The 17,606-nt window shown below is 37.3% G+C and overlaps 1 protein-coding gene across 4 annotated transcripts in view; it reads left to right on the forward strand.

Moving 5' to 3' along the window:
* Window positions 1-9,063, forward strand: part of LOC148024676 (uncharacterized) — a 38,536-nt gene extending 29,473 nt beyond the window's left edge. Inside the window, exons 2-3 of one of the 4 annotated variants that reach the window (XR_015693337.1) lie at window positions 3,265-3,903; window positions 4,043-8,625. The gene's annotated coding sequence lies outside the window, so the exon portion shown is untranslated. The other 3 variants (XM_087694321.1, XM_087694322.1, XM_087694320.1) reach the window with 3 other exon arrangements.
* Window positions 9,064-17,606: the final 8,543 nt, after the last annotated feature.

Consider the following 17,606-nt stretch of genomic DNA (forward strand, 5'->3'; position numbering starts at 1 on the left):
CCAAGTGGGGTGTGGTTGATTTTTTCATGGCCGGGTCTGCGATAATTGATTGCCATGGGAACAAAAGGATGTTTTTCTAGATAAAGGATATTAGGCTGGTTTCTTCAACTGTGGTTGATTTCCTAAAGGGTTAATTAAGGAAGGATGGCGCTAGCTACCCCCCGCGAACTGCCAAACCCTAACCAAGGGGGTTATGGATCCACACCGGAAATGTGGACCGAACCCGCCGCGAGAGGTCTCTCCGTGGAAATTAATTGGCATAGGAGGATGCTTGGGTGCTAGTGGGGGCTCTGGCCGTAAATCCCAATGCCTCCGGGCCCTACACAAGTGTTCTATATGACTCGAGATGGGATCTCGAGGCCTTCATACTAGTTACAAGGCGGAATCTTGGTAGGATAAACCTTCGGGGTTTGTTGTCGGGAGATGGAATGATTTTTTTGCAGAGGCAGAAAGGAACACTTAATTCTCATGTATGGGCGGGAGACAAACATTAATCTAAAGATAAGTTAAGGAAGTGTTTGATCTTGTTTTATCTTGTCTTCGTGTCTGTGCCCTAAATTACGTAAAGGGACCTGTGACTAACGTGTTAATTAAGGAAGCTACTTTTATGTGTCAAACATAACATGATAGGTAATTAGATAACTAAAACAATTCTCGGGGAAGCATGGTGGATGTGACCAATGGGTCTATCCTACGGAAGGGTGGTCTCGGTTAGTCGAGAGTTTTCCTCAAAGAAAATATTAATGTGAAATGTTAGGAAAAAGTCGGTCTATGACCTTAGATAATGTTGGCTGGGAACCCGGACTTCAGGTCGATCCTAGTGGGAATGGCCGGATAAATTCCGTTGCACTGCAGACTAAAGAGACCCTAGTTGGCAAACCCCGTGTCATTCCTTGGGAGTGCCTGGTGGCGTCTTCTAGATATATCTCTCGATGGACTGCTAAGACGTACCCCGCGATTTGAGGAGTGGGCACGTTACAGTCTCAATGTTGGAAAGTACCTTAAATCCAGGTTGCTTTTCTAGATTTGGATCATTTGTCTTCGAGGCATTTTTATCTTCTTGTACTTTTGGCTTCTGAACATCAGTCATACTTTGCTTTGGTTTTGAATAAGAAGGCTCAAAAGCTGGATCATCATCTCTTTTTCGCTTCTCCTTGATAAGTGCTTCGACTCCCTGAGATTTCGCCATCCTAGAAGAATTTGTAGGGAGATGAAACTGGGACTGAAACTGGAGCTGGTTGCTGCTCCCTTCTAGTCATCTTGTTTTGTAGATATTTTAAGTTTTTTAAAATCTCATCCATCATATCTTCGATAATTGGTTTTGCAGATGGTTTGAGAACCTCAGCAAGAATAGGCATAGGCATAGACACATATTAAGAAATAGGAGTAGTAGATGCTGCAATAGGAGAAGCAAGAGAAGTCGTGGTAGGAGTAGACATCGCTGATGGTGACCATCCTGTTCTACAAGCGAGCCTTCCATGTCTGCCTCTTTGTAAGTGTAGAAATGGTATCAATAGCATCCTTCCAATCCGTCTTTAATCCCATAGGCTGCGTACGGTCTTCAAGAAGCTCTCCCAACTCATCCTGAAGTGCAGGATCAACCGCCTGCAAGAACAACTCCGCTTTCTCTAATTTTAGAGCTCTTTGCTCTAGTGCATCCAACTGGTTGTATCACTCTTCAAACTCCTGCAACAAATTAGAAGCAATAAGACCTTTGTTGGGCTAATAGACCCACTCTCTGAATGTCTTCCACATAGCAACACCATAATCCTCCAGAAAATATTCACCTTTGAGTGCTTTCTTAAAAACATTCAAGTTAGAGTCTTGCAGAAACAAATATGTCACTCTAACCTACAAAGCGGGTGTGGCAAGCCGTAAGAAATAATTGCTCTAGTTGGTCAGAACTTCGAAGAAGCACATCCGGCTTTCAAAGGCTTTGATGTAGGCTGAAAAATTCCAACCATCAAATAATTTGCGCTCACTAACCATAACGTCGATCACCTTGGTTGCACCATGTGTATGCTCTTATTCTTGATGCAGCAGCCGTTGTTGATCCAACTGTTGCTGGTGTAACTGTTGCTAATGCTGCATAGATAACTACATCTGGTGATTCTGCATCATAATGGCTAAAGAAAGAGTTTGTAGTAATGACTTCATCTCAGTAGTCGAAAAGGAAGAAGTTGTCGATAAAGAAGGTGGATCTCCCATCTCGATGATCAGAAGCGACGCTTTCACGTCGGGTTTACCAGATGTCGCACAGGATTCGTGTGGGGGTTTGTGAAAGTCACTCACTGCAGGGACGCTTTGAGATGGGAGAATTCAAGGAAATAAAACTTATCTAGAATAATTTTGAATGAGAAAATAAATTCTTGAATTAAGATATAGGTAAGATACTCAAAATACTTTCGGATTAGATCAAAAGAGTTATGGAAAGACAAGGATGAATTCTCAATCTGAGAGAGAAGAAGAGAAGTAGGTGGGATATCAGATTTTATGAGAAGAATTTCGAGGAAGGCGAGGAGTACCAAGCTCGAACTCCAGCCACTCTTGTAGAATTGATTATGAGAATTTCGAAGAGGGCAAGGAGCTCATAGCTCGACTCGGAAGCCACTTCATAGAACTTTGATGATCTTCAAAAGTAGGTGAGAAGCTTAAAGCTCAAGTTAAGCTAATCTTCATAGCAACTTGCGATGATGGAAACTTCGATGTAGGTGAAGGCTTAAAGCTTGACCTCAAACCTTCTCTCCAAAATTCGATGGCAATCTTCAAAGAAGGCGAGGGATACAAGCTCCACCTGAAGCCTACTCTCCCAAATTGCTCAACCTGTAATCTCTCTCCCTTGATTTGATGGCCCTAAGGCTCTCATAGTGTCCCCTTTATATAGTTTTTCCTCCTTTATCTTCACATGTTCTGCTTTTCTTTAGGCCCCAAAAAAACTAAAGTATCTCGCTTTAAACATTAAAGCTTATGCTTTTCTTATACATACTTAACTGCCGCGTTGTAAAAAAAACATTTTATATGAAGCTTTTCTACCCGTAATTTATGTCGCCATTCTTTATTTCAGGAAGTCGCTTTGAGCAAAGTTGTTTTTGTAAGGCTTGTGAGGTGTCGTGTTCTGTAAGCTACGATTGTACCTATCGTCTGTCTGGCTTCTCATATCCACGGTCCATGGATTTTCTTGCACCTCTTGTCGAAGCGAGCTCCCTTGATCGGTTCACCGACCTACTAATCATCATCTAATTCTTACACTTTGCTGAAAAGCAGAACATACCATGTAATAACTGCATGGGATCTGGTGGACGAGGTGGCCTTCACTACAATCCATGTGCTTTGTGGCAAGACGCCATCTTCATCACGACATGTCTGAATCGTCATCTTCTGGAAGCGGAGTAGAATACCAGCGGCCAATTCCAGTCGCAGACTTGAAGAAGGTCTGGTTTCGATTCATCGGTGAAGATCTCAACAATGGAGACCTAGAAGAAGCCTTCGAACGAGCAAAATATAGAGTATCCCTCATCTTCATGAACTAGCATATAGAATGCTTTCAATAAGGCCATGAAAATAAGCCAATCTTCAAATCCCCATTTCCTCTCTCCAAACAATCGTTGTTAGTTTTTGTCCAATTCTTCTAATCAGTCCCACGATTTTCCATCGTCCTTTGAATTCGCCGGATAGCCACCTTCCACTTCCTCCCTGACGACTACTTGTTTTTAAGGATTATTTAACCTTTGTTTCAGCCACAGTTGATTATGCATTCAGGTCTCAAAATTGCAGACGTCATCTGCTTCTCCAATTAGACAAGACAAAGTCTCAACCTGTGATACTCTGTGATCGAGTCCTCTCCTGCTGTATCAAGGGTTGATGCTTCATTTTCCAATTGTGCAACCTTCTGTTCTTCATCAGGTAAGCCTTGTCATACTAAAAACGAGTTCTTGATCACATACTCAGCATCAAATTGGCCCTCCACTCAACTCGTCAAATACAGCAATGCATACTAACTCAACCTGAATGTACTCACTAAACGAGCAAGCCATATCTACAGGTATTCATGTCAATCTGCTCATCAATCATAGAGATGCCTCGCTCATCCTTTCCCATGACGGCCTACCCTTCCACTCATTTGTAGGAACTCTCTAGAAAACATCCAGCGTGGTGACTGTCTCCATTCCATTTTCAAACCGTTGTAAACACTACAGTCTTTGCAGGCATACTCAAACCCATCACAATTGTTACTGTAGCAAACAATGCTTTTATCAAGCCTTCTTGGAACAAAATCTCAACCACTTTTTCACAATAGGAAGTAGATCTAAATAATGCATTACTATGCCTTTCTCCAAAAGAGGTAAGATGGAAACTATTGGAAGTAGCTCCCTATCCTCCTCATTGAGGCATTGCATTGCATTATTCAAGACATCCTCACGTCTAGCGGTGAATCAATTATCTTTCATAGCCAAATCCATCAGCCTTGGTGACACAGATTAACAAGTTGTCCCCTCTCGTCTCTTGCCCCTTCCCATTCCTCTTCCACCTCCATTGGGAGGGGTCGAGCCATCCTCTTGGTCGGCTTCCTTTGAAAATGTTGACTAATTTGTTAAAGCTATCCTCTCTAAACTAGCCCTTCTTATCAACAACAAGATACAATCCTGAACCTCCTACAAGAAAAGCATAATTCTTTTTTATAGCTGGAGGAAGAAAAATTATACTTTCTTTCCACACAACACCTTGTACCCTATCTCTCATGTAATGAAATTCTTCAAAGATGACCCAAGTAACCTCCTTAAGAACTTCAGAGCCTTTGTAAAGCATCCCTCTTAGAATTACTGTCGTTATCACAATATAGCTTGCATTGAGGCTATAAAACATCTCTAATCTTCTCCTTGAGTCAGAGACAGATTCCATGTTCCTCAATGTTTGATGATGTAAAACTTTCGACCCTTGAGTCTTCAAAATGGATACCTTCATATGAACCTGTTTTTCCATGCATTGTGCCCGAACAAGAACATGCTTTGGAAGAGAATTTTGTGCCCAATCATTCATGCAATTTGCAAATTAAAACCATGTAATGCAATCATTCAAACGATGCTTCCATACAAAAATTTATGAATGCATTGAAGAAATTGTGCCTAGCCTAATTATTTGTGCTCATGCCATGCAAAAAGACACACAACAGAAAAAATTCCCAACAACACTGACTAATGTGTTCAAATTCTTGGTGAAAAACTCCGCCCTCGGGTTCGCAGTGGTGGATGCACAACGTCACGACAGCAAGATGCCCTCCTATATTTATCAACATAGTGTGAGAGAGAAGGGGCGCTAAGCGCGATGATTTTTCTTTCATCAACTGAGAGTTGACTATTAAGGGACATTATGAAAATTGGGATCATGTATATTTTTGTTTCCCAATACACACAACAGGGGGGGGGGGGTCTCTACCATCATTACACACATCACTTTGTTTAGTGCACTACACAATAAGGCTCCTTGGTCTTGCTTCTTTCACCTATGCTAGATGGATTGGGATGCATTGATGCACTATCAACTGTGCATGCTGGCATACTCCTTCTAAACCATCCCTTTCGTTGATTTCTAAACTGAAGGTGAGCTACAGGTTCCAATCCTTATCTTCGAGTGATGTGAGCTATGGGACAAATGACTAATCTACCATTCCAATATGAGTGACCTCCATGATTTAGTGTCGTATACTTCTCCATCAATAGCTTATTGAAACTTCATCAACAACACTACCTCTCTGGGTACTATTGCTGCATGGTCCCTGCCATATCATGAGTATGTTCTGGTGAGCCTTGGTACCTTCTATGGATGACTTTGACTCCCCAACACCACATATCAATGATGATCTGCATCAACCAATTGAATGGGCTAAGAATACATTCCAATTTTCCTAGCTTTTTTGTGTGTGTGGCTAATCCAGTGTGGTCTCTAAATGTCGTCTTCTTCCACATCCTCGCTTGTGATTCAACATGTAGCATTACTAGTCTATGATTACTCTCTTCTTTTGGATGCTAACTGTATTCGCAAGGCTGGTCTTCATCTCTTTGTGGCACTCAAATTTCCTCCAGTGGATGCAAAGCTCTGTTACTCTTTTTTGGAGGCTTACAAGAAGCTTTCGAGCTTGGTTTATGACTGTCCGTTCTATTTATCCCCTGCTACTATCAATGAAGCCTTGTTCCTGCCTTTTGAATTTTCCCCAGTGCTTAGTAGTAATCATTTATTATCCACTGCAAAGATCACTGCCTTGTTGTAAAAGGAGGCCTCTACTCCTTTGGTAGCACATAAGGTTATCACTAGTTCAAGCGTATCATTGGTACATATTTCCTCTCCCTTATGGAAGCAATTATGCCAATTCCTCCAGGACAACTTTATGTCAGGCAATCCTACATCCAAGTGTTTGTCTTGAGACTTATCCATTGCATTTGTCAGAATCTTGGAGGGGGCTAATCTTAATTGGACAACCTTTTTGTTAGCTAAAATGGATCAACATTTCCATTGTATCATGAGGGTCAACTCAATACTATTTCCTATGGGATTTTTCTACAAAAGTTCATTCAATTTGAACCTCCTCCAGGTGGCATTCCTATGCCTGATCATGTTCCACTTCCACATCAGACTTCTTCTTTTGTTCATTCTTCTCATATGGAAAGAAATTTAGATTTAGTATATGTACCCCCTATTACAATCATTTGAAAGAAGTGTTGCACATAGGTCTTTTTGATCCTCACCCTATTCCAATACTTGTGGTACATATTCTGATACATGAGGTGTCCAGTAGCTCCCTTCTCTTGTTCATGTCCTGTACCAACCTCTTTGCAACACAACAAAAAGGATAACTAGATCCATAGATTCCTCCTTCCTTGGAAATAGTGCTTTTTGGATCAATGCTTTATCAGGTAGTTTCTAGTATTCAATCTGCTTTAGAGATCTCCATAACCTCTTGTCTTCAAACAATGTATACAGTAGTAAGGCTCTGGAGAATTAATCTTTCGAGAAGGCTACTTTGAGTGATATCCATAAACAAATGACTACAACTATAGCTTTGATGGATTCACAGAAAGCCATGATTAAGGAGTTAGAAGCTAAAGTTGCAACTTTAAAAGAAGAGAACATGTCCTTAATCAAGGAGAAAAATGCAGCTCTTGAGAAAATGATAGAATCAACTCATACACTTGGTGTATATAAGGGCCAGTTGCAACGTTCCCAAGAAATGGTAGAGTTGCAGAAGTTTATTGAAAAACTTAACCAGAAATTTGCTACTATTTATGTTCTTCCTCCAACCCCAGTGATGTCTTCTCTAGTGTCTTCTAAGGAAGAGCTAGATTGATTGCAGTAGAAAGCTAAATTGTATGATGGGTTCTCTGCCAAGGTAGAGCACCTTCAACAACATATGATTTGTGTTTAAGAAGATTTTGTCCACTATGCTGAATTGGTGTCACCTCCATCATTCTTGATATTATTTAGAAGTTTGGTTTGGATTCTAAACATCCTGTTAGTACTCCTTGTCTTGTGAGCTCTGCCAAAAACTCACTTTCTACACAACGATGGACAATTAGCATTACATCTACCTTAAGCTTATCTTGTTGGATGTCTTCAATTGGTTGGCTTCAATTCTTTCCCTTACACTTTTTTGCTACAATTTTTCTTGGAAAACATCTTAGTGTCCATGCCTTAAACATTGGACTGCATCTAAACGAGTTTTCAAGTATTTGAAAGACATTAAAGATTTTGGATTGGTTTATCGGTGCCAACAAAACTCTAGTTTTCTACATTTAGTTCAACTTTTGGGTTATACAAATGCGGATTGGGCAAGCTTTCACTTATCTATGCATTCTACAAGTGGAAATTGTTTCTTTATCAATGGTTATCTTTTTTCTTGGACTAGCAAGAAACAACGTTGTGTTGCTATATCCACTACAGCAGCAATTGAATATATTGCAACATTTTTAGTTGCTCCAAAGTTAGTATGGCTTTAACAAGTTCTATCGGATATTGTCCATCCTCCTCTCTCTAGCACACCACTTTGATGTGATAACCAAAGTGCTATTAGTCTCACTAAAGACTATGTTCAACATAAGTCTTAACATATTGGAGTGCATTACCATTATGTTGGATATGAAGCAAAAAAAAGGCATGATCATGATTAAAAATTGTCCAAGTGATCAGATGACTACAGATATATTCAACAAAGGACTCAATGAAGTACATTTCACTCTGCTATGCTAAGAACTTGGAGTTGTCTCAACTTTAATCTTTGGGAATTAATCTACTTTGACATTGTAGTGCCATTATTGTACATACTCCTTATAATAGGCACCAGACAGTTCCCACATGCACATGCACCTCAGATCTCTTTGTCATCTTTGTACATACATATTCATTTTCACTTCACATGCATGGATACACTTTACATGCACACAATAATCCTTCTTGATCATGTTTGTACATTTATATATAGGAGCTCATGTTTTCTCCTTGTGCTCTCCAAGGGTTTTTTTCATCCGCAACTAGAGATCTTTATTTGATTGGAAATGTTGGAGCTATATATAGCTCACCCTATCTAGATTTGGTCTCACCTATATATATGTAGATTATGATCAATATGAAATAGTTTTAAGGTGTATACATGGTCTCTCTCTCTCTCTCTCTCTCTCGCATCTCTACATATCTTCTCTCTCTACATCTCAACAAGTTGCAATAAAGACAAGTTGTGAATTGCTTCAATATAGTTCAGACTACATAGATATAAGAAGTTCATGTTTTGTACTTCTTTTCTTTTTGAGTTATGTATGATTATTTTCTATTATATTATTATGAGAATTAGGATCAAAAGTAGGATTAAGAGTCATGGATACAAATCTAACTTGGTCTATCACATAGGTTTGAATGGGCTTTTCTTAAGAAATACATTGTTTGACAAGACATGCAATTCACAGATGCATATAGAAGATAATTGATTGAGGTAATTCTTATTTTTCATCTTCATCCAACAATTCAAGATTGTGATTATGATTGTAATTGTCATTGTGAAGGAGATTGTGAAGGAGATTGTGAATGTGATTGAGAGTGAGAGTGAGATTGGGATCCCTTTTATCATGTGCGTGATATAAGCTTGAGGGTGGTCAAGAGGTCCAACCTCCATATTGGAGTGCAAATTGTGATATTCCATTATTCCTCGTCTATAGACTTGATCAAATATTATATCAATTTATATTTTTCTCTATTTTCTCCATATGTATCTTAATTCAGTTTGATTAGCTATGTGATTTATTATGATTATGAAGGAGTCATATTGCAAGTCGTATGAGAACAGTTCTAATATGTGAAGATGGAAAGCTTGGAGCAAAGAAAGAACAGTTCTAATATGTGAAGATGGAAAGCTTGGAGCAAAGAATCAATGAGAAAAAAGAAATTATTCAACATCTTCTTGCTGATTTGAGAAGAGAATGAGCTAATAAGAAATCTACAAAGATACAAAGAGACTATCGTGGATCTAGGAGGTGAAATAAATACAACTCGTATAGGTGATTCAATTGGAAAGCTGTCTCAACAACCTAGATCATAATAATAAGCAAATAGATCAACAACATAGATCACAACAATAAGAAAAGATAAAAGACAGATATTTTGAAGATGATACTAGAAAATCTACTATCAAAGTATGATGATTTTATGATCATCTTGAAGATAGAAGAATTAAAAAGAAAAATCAAAGAAGATTTGACTATGAACCTAATGTTTGAGAGAACGAAGGTAGGCAATCGACAAGGAATTGATCGAGATAAACACAAAAAGGGTATCTATATGAAAGATAATAGTAACACAAGAATTGTTTGAGATTTTAAGGTCTTTGGATTTTATGTTTGCCTTATGATTCTTCACAACATTTAAAGCAAATAAGTACCTTTTTCTCTTTCATTAATCTTAATCTTTAAATATTAATATGTATATTTTTACATTGGTTAGATATTATGATTTCTAGTTCATTTTCATGGAAAGAGAATTTTATTAAAGTTTTCTTTTGTTCTAAATCATAAAAATAGTCTCCTTTTTTAAATTAAAGATCTCTTATACTTGAGTATATTTGAAAATTACTCTACTTATAGAGTAGGAAAAAATAATATCATCTCCATTAGACATACAATTATGTATTTAATGTATAGTGACTGAGATGTGATTATATTTTTCTATTTTTTGTCTGTATTATTAGAGCAAATACTTCCTATCACTCATTGAATCATAATTTCTAAATCTATTTAGATTTGTTTAGAATGTTAAAGTTTTTTTCTAATAAGAAATCTATTTTTGATTTCTTTAAAAGAAATTACTTTAAAAAGAAAGATAATGATGAATATATTGGTAATTTTGGAAGGAAATAAGATATAGAACCATGGATTGCAAGTGGTGTGGCTGAACTATACAGGGCTTATAGCTTGATGACTTTTTCTTCTAAACTTGTATTGTATTTTGATAGCAAAGTTCTTAAGGAATTCAACCTGGTACTACATGTGTGACTTCTTCCATCTTGCATCACTTTTCATTCTCCACGGATTTGTGGCTAGATGTGATTATCCTTGAATAATGACTTGAAGCCTCGATCTATCCCTTTCTAGCTTGTGCTAGATTCTCTCCTTAAGTAAGGAGATAAATCTTCATAGGATAAGAGAGCCTTGCTGGGATTGATAGTAGATCTTCAAATGGTGAGAGAGCCTCGATGGGATTAAGAGCTTGCAAGACAAAGGATCCTTTTAGTCTCTAGTGACTCAGACCATTGGCTTCTTCTCCTTCTATTTCCTTCAACCTCTTTATCTCTATTTTTGTCCAATATATTGAAACATGACTTTGTATAAGGTGGATCACTCACATGGAGATGGCAACATGATGATGTTGGAGAGAGAAAGTGGTACAATTTTCACGTGTCTGATAAGCTGCTTGATATTGAAGTTGCATTCAAAGGTAGCATGACATCACCTTACATATTGCATAATAGAAAATAGGGAGTACTTGGATAGTAATTAGGCATGATCACATCGACCTTCATCATGGCATATGGTAGATCCTTTCATATGTTTCCTTCATGATACTCTCAAAAAATACCAGCATCCAATCGCTTACCTTTCTCTCTATACTATTAGGATGACTTCCAAGAAGTATGGAGTTGGTCCCTCCCTATTTGAATTCAACATCTCATTCCTAATAGTGAGTGATTTTATTGAAAGATTAATAATATGTGGAAGGCCACTAGCAACTTCCATACCAATCTAATAAGAAAATGGATGAATAGTTTTTCTTCTATCACTATGGCTGCCCAAGATCATGGTAAAAGTTAAGCTAGAGATAGATGAAGACTTTGTTATCATTGCTAGCAATGTAGAGATTCTATTTTTATGGCTCTTCGCATGCATACAAATATTGATAATTCTTTACACTCTTCTTTGAGTAGTCAAAGGCTTTCTTCACAATATGGATAAATACCAAATTGAGGTAGCAAAATTGTAGCTGCAAGGTAGCCGATGCCTAATGAGAGACATCTCAAATGCAATATTCTATAGGGAACTCAAGACCATAGGGTAATGGGAAACCATTGGGATGATAGAGGATCCTAATTGCAAAACCTCAAGGATAATGTAGAAATTACCAAAGCTTTCACTACTTAGAACCCATGGTGCAAAAATTATGAATATAAATCTATTTCCTTCTTGCAAGTAAGCTGAGTGCAAATATAATGGGATTTGGTGTAGGTTTTTTGTCGAAGACAATCGGATCTCTTTTTGTCAATACCTTTGCAGTTATCTAAATCAATGGGATTTCCTCATAGCCTTTTGCTATTAAGAGATCTATTCAATCAAGATGCCTTATTTCTTCATTACTTATTGCTTCATTACTTCTTAATCACATAATAGATCCACTTCTCTAGAATTTGGAACTAAAGTTGTAGCAAGTCTTGATTTGAGGCCTTTATTTCCTAAATAACAAGGTATTTGTTGCATAATTTTTTGAATACCTCCAATATGCTCTAGTTGAGCATAAATGAGTGATATTATGACCTCTTCTTTGAACTCTTAGGATCGCTAGTTAATGCAAGTAAAATAGAGTTAATTTTCTTGGGTGTGATTTAAGGTGATACCATTAAGGCATATATTTAGATACCTTGGATGCTCTTCAACAGTTTGAGTGAAAGTGAGACAATATGAAGATTGGATAGATAGAGAAAAATAACCAAATCAAAGTGAGAATTTGGAAAAAGAAACCCCTCATCTTTCAAGGCAAGCTTGTGTTACCATCAAGACGTTTCTTTCCTCCAATGTGACCTTTCTAGCTGTGGTGTTGAAATTTTATCCAAGAGGTAGAGTCAAGAGTCAAGATGCATTTTTCAACACTTCATTGATTTCGTCCAAATTGCAACGAAAATTGAAGTTCAATATCATAGGCCCAAATAATTGTTTAAAGGGTGAAGGGGGGACTAGATATTTAAACATGGCTTAGATTGAAGCAATGATATTGTTGTTCGACTTGTAGGATTGGAACCAAATGGATTTCATGTCTATAGGAAGGATTCATGAAGTCTTCCAATGTGGGTGAAATATTGAAGCTGAGTTCATGGCAAGAGTCATAAATAGAGTGAGATGTGAGTGGCCCATTTGAAAAGTTACTAATGAAGGTAATCTTACTAGGACTTGAGTAGCACTAACTAGGAAACTCCTTTAGATATGTAAGCAATTGAAGGATTTTTCCAAAAAGGACAAGAGTTTGGGATTGAAGCCAAAATGGATTTCATGTCTATAGAATGAATCATTCTAACTTGGGAGAAAAATCAAAGCTTACTTCATAGCAAGAGTCATAAATAGAGTCAAATTTGAGTGGACAACTTTGAAAGGTATTGATGAAGGTAAACTCAAGAAGTTTTTTGTGGAAGAACAACTAGAAAACTCCTATAATGCATGTGTGAGAAGTTAAAAAAATCATAAGATCTTGGTGATGCATACAACTTAATATTGGAAAGATGGCATACCAAAACTAGGTAGAAGACTTGTTGGAGGAGAACTGTAGGCGTCTAGAATAACTTTATTCCCTAGCATGGAAGGCAATAATGAAAATAATTCCTAATAATGGAACAATTAAGTAAATTTTTGAGTATCCTTCAATCATGCCTCTTTTGTGAAAAGATCTTCTAGTTTGGGAATGCTATGAGATCAAGACAGAGGGGATTCACTACAAGTAATAAGGAGATGTCACCTGCGTGCAAGAAATATATGGAAATACCCCTTATCTACCCCCTATTTATGGGACCTTACCTTATAAAATGTACCTTCCTTCCCTTAAATAACCCCCTGCCTTACACTCATATGGTACCATACGGTAAACCCTAGTGGACCCCCAGGGATCAAGAGGGTGTGAAGGAAAATTCAAGCATGAGTTAAGAGATGGTTTCATGAAGGAATGCATAGTAAGATAATTATTTTTGGGGATAGACATGGAAAGGATGAGCAAACCGGAAAACTATGGAATGTCTTGTGGGCTATTCTAATCCAAGTGGCTCGGAAGTTTTGTAAATGAGAGGCTTTTTCAAAGAATCAAGATTTCCTTAGCCCTTATGGACAAGTGGTTGAGAATTAGGGAAGAAATAATTGTGATTCTTAAGGGGTTTGGGTACAAAGCTCTACCGAAAGTTTGAGATCAACGACCTATGATTTTGTTTAAAATGAAAAAATATATATTTTTTATATCTAATATTAACTATATCCATGTAATTTCATAAAAAAGAACAATCTATCCATCACATAAATAGATTAGCAACTCACTTGTAGGGATACGTAAGTTGCTTTATTATTTATGTTACTGATGCTAGAAAATTTAGTCTACCATTCTGTAAAGTTAGTCCAATGCTAAGGTCCTAGACCATATGAATAGGACATTGCATGTGGGATGTTCCAACTACCTTTGTGATTTTGGGCATGGTAGACCAATACAAAGCTTTTGCATGGATATGCTATAGACCATATGGTCTACAACATTGTGTATAAGATGTTACAACAAACCTATTATTTTTTCTCTCATGAAAGCCTTTTACACAATACTCACTTAACTTCAATTAATGCCTTTAATAATAAGTAGTATTTTACATATGTCTAGTGTACATTCCTAAAATACATCAAATTGACCACAAGCAATACAATTCATCCAAATGTACTTATTATAATTCACATTCACTTTAACATCATTGCTTATAGGAGTGAGGATGAAGCTTGAGGTATGGTAATGCTCCAATGGTCCTACAAGCTCATTATTGGTGCTCCACTCACTCTACAGCTCTCCCCTCAATCAAAGAAGATAAAGAATAAGGAGAACATGAATGTATCATAGACATTCAACTCTTGAAATATTTAAATTAAGATTATCACTTATGAGAAGAAAGTTTTAATTGGAATGACTAATGGGGGAAGGAGAGAAAAATATAAGGAGAAGAGAAAGAGAAAGAGATTAGGGGAACCAAAGAGAAGGCCTAAGATTGTATGAGATATGTGTTACGATTTATTTTAGTAGAAGGGGTATCAATAACCTAACCCCCTTAGGAAGGTGGAGAGAGAGAGAGAGAGAGAGAGAGAGAGAGAGAGAGAGAGAGAGAGAGAGAGAGTGTGTGTGTGTGTGTGTGTGGCTAAGAGGGAGAGAGTTCAAGAACCTAAGAGGGAGACAAGAACAAAGGGAACTAATATATATATATATATATATATATATATATATATATATATAGAGAGAGAGAGAGAGAGAGAGTTAAAACAAGGTAGAGAGAGAGAGGGAGCTCAAAATTTAGAAAATGAAACCTCTTTCTTAGGTAATAAACCAAAAATGGTCCCCCACTAGGAAATCCTCAAAAAAGATGAAACCCCCCTCTCCCCTCTAAGAAACTATTTAAATGAGGGTCCCCCCTTCACAATTTCAACTCACAACAATGAGGAGGCTACCTTAAGAGAGTGTGTGAGTGAGAGCCAATGAAAATAATCTTACGAGAGGGAAGAAAGTTCTAAAAAGAGGAGTTAGTAGAGGTTCCACGCTTGCACACTACCTAAATCCTTTCTTTTCTATTGCTCTTTCCATTCACTATGGCACATGCAAGTGTATCAATGTGGCAGGACCATCAACCATGATCTCCAAAATAAATTAGATAGTGAATTCAAAAAATAAATATATTATCATCATAGCTTTCAATTTATTTGTCAAAAAATCATATTTTCATTAATGGTTTTTTTTTCATATTAATGAAAAGAAAAATGTTTTAAAGTAATTATTTCATAGTTTTTTTAAAACTAGCATAATTTTCTTATTATCCTTTTAAAGTGCATTCACGTGCATGGGACAACAAAGTATGCTCTTGCATATAAAAATAAAATATTAAGGTTCCTTCACACATAAGGTATGTTAACACTAGTCTCGTATTTTGCCACAAAAGTGACTGTAAGCCAATTTAGTAGTTCATGTTCTATTTCACTATATTTTAAATAACATATGCATGTAATACCAAAATTGGATGGAATTTTACCAACATTGTAAAATAGTAGAGAAAAGAGTTGAAAAAAAATTTCAAAAGATAATTCATTTTCTATGAAATTTGGATTTTCAAAAGTGCATGAATATTGGTCAAAATAACACTCAACAATGCAAGCTCTTAAAAAAGTTGACATTTTTTAATCTAATTCCAAATCTCTCAATGGAAATGCATACTATATACATCAAAGTATTTTTCATGAATTTTTTTTTCTAATTTTAAAAATTTTGATATGGTTTTGACTAAAAACACTAAAAGTTTTTTATTTTCTACAAAAATGGTATTTAAGATATATATACCTTCCTAGCTTATTTTGACCCTTTCTATTTACTTTAACTACTATCTTGTCTTGATCACATTTTCCTAAAACTCTTTCTTATTAATCTCCCATTGAAAAATATAATTTTATGAAGAGAATCCAAATTGCCAGAAAAGAATCTTCTTTGTCACAACACTAGTGTTAAAAAGTGCATTCATACGCTATCGAAGGATAATTGTGCCAAAAGGGAGAGAGACAGAGGAATAGAAAGAGGAAGGAAGGAAGAGAAACAATGAAGAAGAAAGAGAAACAATGAGGGATAGAGAGGGGGAGAGAGAAATATAGAGAGAGTGAGGGAAAGAGAGGGGAGGGAAAGGGAGAGGAAGGGACAGAAGGAAAGAAAGTGGGAGAGAATAAAAGAGGGAGAGAGAGAAAAACAATAGAGAGGGAGGGAGAGAAAGAGAGAGATAGGGAGAGAAAAATGAGGGGACAGAGGGGGAAGAGAGAAACAAAGATAGGGAGACGAAAGAGATAAAGGGAAGGAGGGAGGAGAAATAAAGAGAGGAGAGAGGGGGAGAGAGATATAAAGACATGTAGAGAGAGAGAGAGAGAGAGAGAGAAGATAAAGAAAGGGGGAGAGAAACAAGGAGAGAGAGAGAGAGAAGGAGAAACAAAGAAAGAGGAGAGAAGAGAGAGAGAATAAGAGAACGGGAGAGAAGCCAAGAGGAAGGGATGGGGGTAGAGAAATAAAGAGGTAGAGAGAGGAGAAGAGAGAAAAATAGAGAGAGGGAGAGAAAAAATAGAAACAAAGAGAGAGAGGGGAGAGAATAAAAAGATAGCTGAGGGGAGAGCATGAGATTTAAAAAATAGAGGGAGGATGGAAAGAAACAAAAAAAAGAAATAAGAAGGGAGAGAAGCAAATAGGGAAAGACAGGGGAAGAGGGAAATATAGAGAGAGGGAGGGAAAGAAAGGAGAGGGAGAGGGAGGGAGACAAGGAGAGAAAGTGAAAGATAACCAAAGAGGGAGAGAGAAAAAAAATAGATAGGGAGGGAGAGAAAGATAGAGGGAGGAAGAGTGATAAAGAGAGGGCAAGGGGGAGAGAGAAATAGAGATAGGGGAGGGAGGGAGAGAAGCAAAGAGAGAGAAAGAGAGAGAGAGAGAGAGAGAGAGAGAGTGTGTGTGTGTGTGTGTGTGTGTGAGAGCGAGAGAGAGAGAGAGAGAGAGAGAGAGAGAGAGAGAGAGAAGCCAAGAGAAAGGGAAGGGGAAATAGAGAAAAAAATAGACATATGGAGGGAGGGAGAGAAAGAAATAGAAACAAAGACATAGGGGAGAGAAATAGAAATATAGAGAGGAGAGAGAAAAATAAAAATAGAGGGAGAGAGGAAAATAAAAAATAAACATAAAAAATAAAGTTAAAAATAACAAGATAAATGAATAGCGGGAGAGATAAATAAAGAGGGGAAGAGAGAGATAAACAAAGAGGGGGAAGAGAGAAATAAATAAAGAGGGGTAAGAGAGAGATAAACAAAGGAAATAAAATGGGGGAGAGAAATAAAGATGCAAAGAAAGAGGGGAGAAGAGAGAGAGAGAGAGAGAGAGAGAGAGGGAGAGAGAGACAAAAATAAAGATGCAAAGAGTTCATGGGGGAAAGGGAGAGATAAGGAGAGAGAGGGAGAAAGATAAATAGAGTTAGAGAAACCAAGTGATAGAGGGAGAAATAAAGATGCAAAGACAGAGAGAGAGAACTAGAGAGAGGGTGCGAGAAAAATAGAGATAGGGTGTAGAAACAA

The sequence above is a fragment of the Lygodium microphyllum genome, chromosome 15 (genome assembly GCF_053477565.2).
Source record: "Lygodium microphyllum isolate KBCC chromosome 15, Lygodium_microphyllum_v1.1.10, whole genome shotgun sequence".
Taxonomy (NCBI): Eukaryota; Viridiplantae; Streptophyta; class Polypodiopsida; order Schizaeales; family Lygodiaceae; genus Lygodium; species Lygodium microphyllum.